The sequence below is a fragment of the Trichosurus vulpecula genome, chromosome 3 (assembly GCF_011100635.1).
Source record: "Trichosurus vulpecula isolate mTriVul1 chromosome 3, mTriVul1.pri, whole genome shotgun sequence".
Classification (NCBI taxonomy): Eukaryota; Metazoa; Chordata; class Mammalia; order Diprotodontia; family Phalangeridae; genus Trichosurus; species Trichosurus vulpecula.
In genome coordinates this window covers 72,042,140-72,048,993 of record NC_050575.1, presented here as the reverse complement: position 1 = coordinate 72,048,993, position 6,854 = coordinate 72,042,140, and the positions used below count along the sequence as shown (strand labels likewise).

General features: G+C 45.6%; 1 pseudogene; it reads right to left on the bottom strand.

Annotated features, from left to right (window-relative positions):
- Nucleotides 1-819: 819 nt before the first annotated feature.
- On the bottom strand, nucleotides 820-2,534 carry LOC118845102 (annotated as a pseudogene).
- Between the last annotated feature and the right edge of the window lie 4,320 nt (nucleotides 2,535-6,854).

Below are 6,854 nucleotides of genomic sequence, written 5' to 3'. Positions count from 1 at the left end.
TCCCCCAATTTTTTTTTCTTAAATGAGTATGCATAATGGAAAGATGTCATTGAGGAACTTGGGTTTATTCTTGGCTTTACAACGAACCATCTGTTCAACCTTTCACAAATGACTTCATTTCTCTGATTGTCAGTTTTGGCTTCCTCATTGTTCCTTGTACATGATATTTGGTCTTCCCCATTCTGTACCTTTACACGGGCTTTCCCTTATGCCTTAAAATGTTCTCCTCATTTCTGTCTCTTGGAATCCTTAGCTCCAGTGGAAACTTAGTTCAAATGCTATCTCTTACACAAGGTCTTTCCTAATAATCCCTTAAACTTGTTAATGCTCCTCTATTCCCCAAAAAATGACTTAGTATTTATTTTGTATACATTTCTTATATACATGTGAGAGGTGATATAGTAGATTGAAAGTTGGTCTCAGACTCAGCAAGACTTAGTTTCAAGTTATACTTCTGATGCATCCTGGCTGTGGGACCCTGGACAAGTCAGTTAATCTCACTACACCAAAGGTCATTTTCTAGGACTATTAAGTCCTGACTGACAAAGAGAATTCTAAATGTAATGCTATAGATCCATATAAGAGACTTACTGGGTTGTTGGTTGGGCAGCTCTGTACAGGGGTCTGGGAGGCAGGGGAAGCTTCCAGGTGTTAAGGGGCTGTTTTTGTTTCTGTTTTAATTAAAAAAAAAAAAACAACAAAAAAAACCAAGCCCGTCCCAGATTAAAAAGACGCAAAAATACACTTCTCTGAGGTAAATGGAAGTTCTGGGATTTATGGGCATCAAAAGGGCTTCATGGTCCAGGACTTGGAGGGGTATCACAGACATTGTGCTGGCTCTGGCATTGACTGGTAAACAGCACATGTAGCCCTCACCGGAAGCCACCTGGTTTTCACTGACAGGGGAGACAGGAGAGTCATTGTAGACAGGCCAACCAGTCTGGCCCCAGCAAGGGCTGTGTAGTGACCATAGTGGACACTGACTGAGTGGTTGCAAAGGACATACAGCTGGTACACAGGACTCCCACCTTTATCACTGGCAAAGTCCCCTAGGCTCTGTCACTGCAGGGGGAAGTCAACTCCAACAGAACTATTTTTTTAATGGAATTAGAGATGCAGAAAACTGATTCAGGTGGAGCACAAGGATCAGGGAACCTTTGCAGAGTCAGCTTTTTGGTGCTCCCTGTTCTCTGCAGACATCTGCCACACACCGGGGCATTCTCTTACTCCAATTCTTCCTCCTTGGTGAAGAGGTTGAAACAATCCGGAAGAGACACCTTCCCCGCAACAAACTCTTTTTTAGGGATAGGCAGCGACAAATCACAAAAAAACCCCAGAGGTTGTGGAGATACCCACAGGCCTGCCACTTGAGGCAACTTTTCAACTGGCCAACAAACAGGTCCACGATTTTGCTGTCCTCTCCATCCAAGTATCTTTTCCACATTAGATTGTCTGGCTAGTCATCCTTTGTAGGAGGTAAGGGCATTACGGAATGCCTCAGCTCAGGCTCTTCAAGGAGGGTGCCCCCCGTTGGGGTAGAGAGGGGGCTGAGGTATCAGCCAAGGTGGGTGGGGCATGGCGGCCCCTTCGGCTGATCTCTAGATGTAGCGGCTCCATGAGGAGCTTCAGGAATTCCTGGGCAGCGTGCTGGCTGTATCCTGAGAAGGAAGGGTCATATCTCTGGAAGGCTGTGGAAACGTGTAGGGTTCACAGCTTCCCAGGAGTCAGGGTGGCACAGAGCTCCCAGCACATCTGCAAAGGCTTCAGTAAGTTCTTGATGGGCCCGGCCCCCATCAGGCACCTCCCGTCGAAAGTCTCTCCGAAGACAAAAGTCCCGAAGTGGTCATGTGCTGCTCAGACACTGCAACATGGCATTCAGGAAGCACCTATTAGCTAGGTTCTGGAGACCAAGCTAGGTTCTGGAGCAGTCTGTGATGAGCTATCTTGTGGTCAGGGTGGACAGGCTCCAGGGGCCGGACATAAGTGAGAAAGGGGCCGTGGGGGAGGGCGCGGGGGGGCGGGAAGCTCTGACTGAATGGTTATCAGAGTAGGGGCACCAGCGAAGCCGCCAAGTCGTCGGAGGGAGGTCCTGCGTCTCAACACTGAGGACTCAGGGCGGAAGGTCAGGCGGCTCAGCGCAGTCCCCAGTCCCCCGCAGCATCGATGTCCACCAAAAGCCCCTGCTGACCGCAAGTCCCCGAGGCTCACAGACTTGGACCGGGCCAGGTTAGTGCGGGCCGGCAGAGGCAGTGCCACAGTAGGAGGTGGTGAGCCGGCCAGGGGCACTCCATGATCAGCGCAGCTGAGCTCCTCCCAGTCCGCCGCACCCCCAGCTCCAGCTTCTTGAACCATTCTTCATGGGGTCCGGGCCGCGAGGGCGGTCTGAGCGTGGGGTCAGGCTCAGGCGCTGGGCTTGGGTGCTCCTTCCCCCTGGCCCGGGAGCCGCCGGGTAGCTTGGCTCCCGCCCGAGGCTGGACACTGAGAGGCTGTTCACGGGCCCGGCCCAGTCAGTGCTCCGAAGCCTGGGGCATAGTGGAGACCCTGGGCTGACCCTGTCCCCAGCGAGACGGACGGGGGCCAGGCGGGCCAGGGCCCCACTTCAGCGCCACCCCCTCCTCCCCCAGAGAACCCCCGCGGGCCCTGCTGCTAGTCCTGCCGCCGCCCAGGCCTCTCCCCCTGAAGGCGCCAGCGTGGTCTTTGTTCCTCCTGCTCAGTTCCCCTGGCCGAGGTTCTACGCCACGTTCTCTATGTGTGCTACTCTTCTGTGTAGGCAGAATTTGACTCAAAGGAGCCAAGTTTGGCCAGTGTGAGTTAAGATCTCAAGAACAGATGAGGGAAATAGCCCTTATTTGGAAGCTATCATCCCTTAGACCACCAGTATTTGAGGGGAACAAATGATGGAAATATATCCCAAACCCTTTTCAGAGACTAGAGAGAAGAGCACTAGCCTTGGCAGTGTAAGAAACGGGGTGGGGGGAGTTTGGTTTCCACAGAGTTGAAAGTACACCTTTTCCTCCCCCTCCACCCAGGCTTTAGCTGAACCCAGGCCTCTGGTCGGTCAGGTGAAAGGCTTGACACACGCTTAAACGAGCCATTTGAGGAGGGCATGATGTAGGCAGTCAGGGGTTTGCATCTGACCAATGAAGAGCCTGTTAGGAGATTTGAAGTGAGGGTCAATAAAAGGACTGAGGTCCATCTGAGTCCTTTGTACTTTCTCTTGCTCTCTCTGTCCAGGGGATGTACCCATTTATTCAGGTGGAATAAATGTAAACTATAATTAAAACGTTCCTGGCTTCCCAAAAAGTATTGTTCATTCCTAGACAATGTAAGTATGTTTCTAACAGTAGTGTTCTTGAAGCCTTCCTGTTACCACACAGTGAATACGCTGGTAGTGTAGGCATGATACCTGGCTCTTCTCCTCTCCACAGACACCTCCTATGGGCACATATATTATATCAACCTTGGTAGAGGGAGCTTTATCATTGGGACTCCCTACACTAGTGGAATCCCAGTTCTGGCCATTTTTTTTTTAATTTACTTATCTGCGTTCATGCTATTTCCCATTTCTCCTCCCAAGAATGCAAGTTTCTCTAGGACAGACTATTTTCATTTTTATCTTTGTAACCACAACTTATAACTTGGTGAGTGGTGGATAGTAGGCGCTTTAAAATGCTTGTTGAGTTGAATGAAATTGAGAGTATGTATTGGGAATCAAGATGGGCTATTAGCACTTATTCAACCAAGTGCCCTTGAAGAGTTTGGCCTTTGTTTCCTTGATTAAATTAGGAGTCCTTGATGACCTCCCTGCCTCAAGGGAAAGCCTAGTTTACATGGGTTTGAGTGACATGTTTGTGACATCAGAGGCTTTTAGATCACATGGGTTTAAGTCTCATTTTTGTGATGATTTTAGGTCACGTGGGTGAGTCGCATGTGTGACTCACCTTTGACCCTGAACAAGATACATAAACCCAGAGGCTGGATTTCTCTTTTGGAGCTCTGAGCCACAGCAGAAGTGGTGCGTGACTCTAGGCAAGCCATTGTTTTGAGCTCCTGGCTTTGAAGAAAACCCAGATGTTGACGCTTCTCTGGTAACTGTATATTGTGATTTTGTCAGACAGAAATCTATCTGTTGATTTGTGTTTATTTGCTCTGTTTGTATTTGCTCTGAAACTCAGGGTGCTGGCTTTTCCCCCTGAGCTGAGTGAATAATATTTGTATGTTGGATTAAAGTAAGATTGTTAACCCCTTAATGTTGCTTTTCTTAGTAAAGCAGATCAAAAGAACTTGGGCTTGCAGCATTCTTGTGTGTGGGCTCGTTTTGTTTTTTCACCGCCACAGCAGCTGCTAGCTGAATTGTTGAAACAGGGTGTTAGACTAGATGGTCTCTAAAGTCACTTATATCTCAAAAGCCTATGATTCTGGGGGTCTATGAATGACTTTTATCTAGTTTCTAAACTAGAGTCTGAAGAGGAAAAGATAGTGACTATGGCCATGAAAGCTCTGTTCAAGTATTTGAAGGGCTGTCATATGGAAAGGGATTAGATTTGTTCTGATTGGCACCTGAAAGAAGAGTTTGAGATAAACTTTGGCTTGATAAAAGGGGGGGGGGGAAATAACTTCCTGTCGATTAGAGCTCTCCAAAAGTGGAAGGAATTGCTCTGAAAAGTAACAGGTTCCCCAGATTGGAGGTCATCCAGCAAAGACATCATGGTCACTTTCCAGGTATGCTATGGAAGGCCTCCATGTTCAGGTAAGAGTTGAGAAAATGATCTTTAGGGTCCCTTCCAACTCTGAAATTCTTAGTTTCTATGATGTGAGAGAGGAGTGGTGGCACAGGTTAGTAGTACTAGTAGTAACAATAGCTGTGGTGGTGGTTGTAGTGGTAACAATGGCAGTAGCGTAGCAACAGTAGTAGTGGTGGTGATAATAGTGGCAGTGGTAGTAATGGTAATGATAATAGTAGTAGAAGTGGTAGTGGTAGTAGTAGCAGTAGTAGTAGTAGTAGTAGTAGTAGTAGTAGTAGTAGTGGTGGTGGTGGTGGTGGTGGTAGTAGTAAATACCACCTAACATTTATATAGCTCTTTAGAATTTTTCAAAGTACTTCAGATATATTATTTACAACACTAGCAATGAGTAGAAGGACTCTTAATCTGGGATCTACTGTCCCATAAAAGTTTTACAGATAGTTTTCAGGGGGCCTGTGAACTTTGATGGGTGAAAAATCATTTTTTTTTTAATGAACTTGGTTTGCTTTGTAATCCTATGCACTTTACTATATATAAAAACATTCTTCTGAGAAGAGATCCATAAGCTTCACCAGACTGCCAAAGAGGCCCATTAAACAAACAATAAAATAGGTTAAGACACCCTGCCTAATTAGGAAGGTTTCCAAAGGCCTGGAAATCCCACTGAATATTCATTGCTTCCCTGCATCTCTTCATATCAAGAGATCACAAGGAATCTTTTATGTGTTTTTGCTGCAAATTGTCTCTGAAATCAAGTACTGTTATAATTTCACATATGGGAAAATTCTTGTTTGAAGAGGTTGAGGGCCTTGCACAAAGTCTCATTGTGAGCAAGGAATCTCACAAATCAATAATAGGAAAGCTGGATTTAGAGTCATTATCTCTTGTGTTAGCCACTGTCCTCGACTCTTTGGGAGGCCCTAATGAAGCACAGAGAATAAACAGGATGAGGCTCAACTTCCAGGGAATTCAGCTCTATCCTCTTTCTGCCAGCTTCTTATCAGTTCAGGTCAGAAATGACCTACTTGGGAACTTTAGTAATAAGCAAAGAAATTAGAATAAAATCATTTGTGGGCCAGTATTCAAAATATACTCTGAAGTGGCAATTATCAAAGCATTCATTCTGCTGCCAAATAAAAATGGAAAAACAGAACAATGCAACAGAATAAAGATTTTGGAAATAGAGCCAATTGTATACAAGTTGGGGTGGGGTGGAATTGTGATGAACATGCTCCTCCTTTAAGGCACTCTTCCCTTCAATCTTGATCATTTACTGACCTCATTCTGCCTTCTAGATGTCCCAAATAGCAGTTCAGAATGTCCTTCCTAGCTTTCCCCTTTCTCCCTCCTAAGTTCAAAATCCCCAGGGCCTCCATCTCTGCTGTAATCAGATAAACTAAATCCTCCACACTGAGTTCTTAACCCTCCTTGGGAGCATAAAGCCTTAATCCAGTTAGAGTGACCATGGATAGGGAAAGCTCTTGATAGCTACTCCAGTTATAGACTTTCTGGTATGTTGGCAAGATGATAGGAGAAATATTTGTGGGATAGATGGACTTCTCAGTCCCCTATTCTCCCCTTTCCCTTCCCCCACAATGCATACAACATAAGCAGCCATCTACTGTATATACTTGGAATGATTTTGAGCAAATATACCTAGTTCACTATTTTTTGGAGTATCTTAGGAAGGATTTTTTTGGAGTATCATTGGGTCAAATCAGTGATTTAATTCAATTCAAGCATACCTGGAAGAGACACGAAGAGATCATTTATACTTTGACTTAGATTCAGAGAATTTTCAAGCTGAAAAGGACCTCAGAAATCATCCATCCAACACACTCATTTTTAAGACTTCAAAATGGTAATATTTTATAACCTTAATTTTATGAATGAGGCAGACAAAACTTAGAAAGAATCATAGGGACATGAAATTTTTGTTCTAGAAGTAAGCTTAGAAATTGTCTGGTCTAAACCCCTTTGTACAGATGAGGCAATTGAGGCCCAAAGAGATGAAGAATGGCTTGCCCAAAGTCCCATAATGAGTAGCAGATCTGGGACTCCTGTTTCATGGCCATAGCTCTTCCATTGTAACACACTGCTTCTCACTAC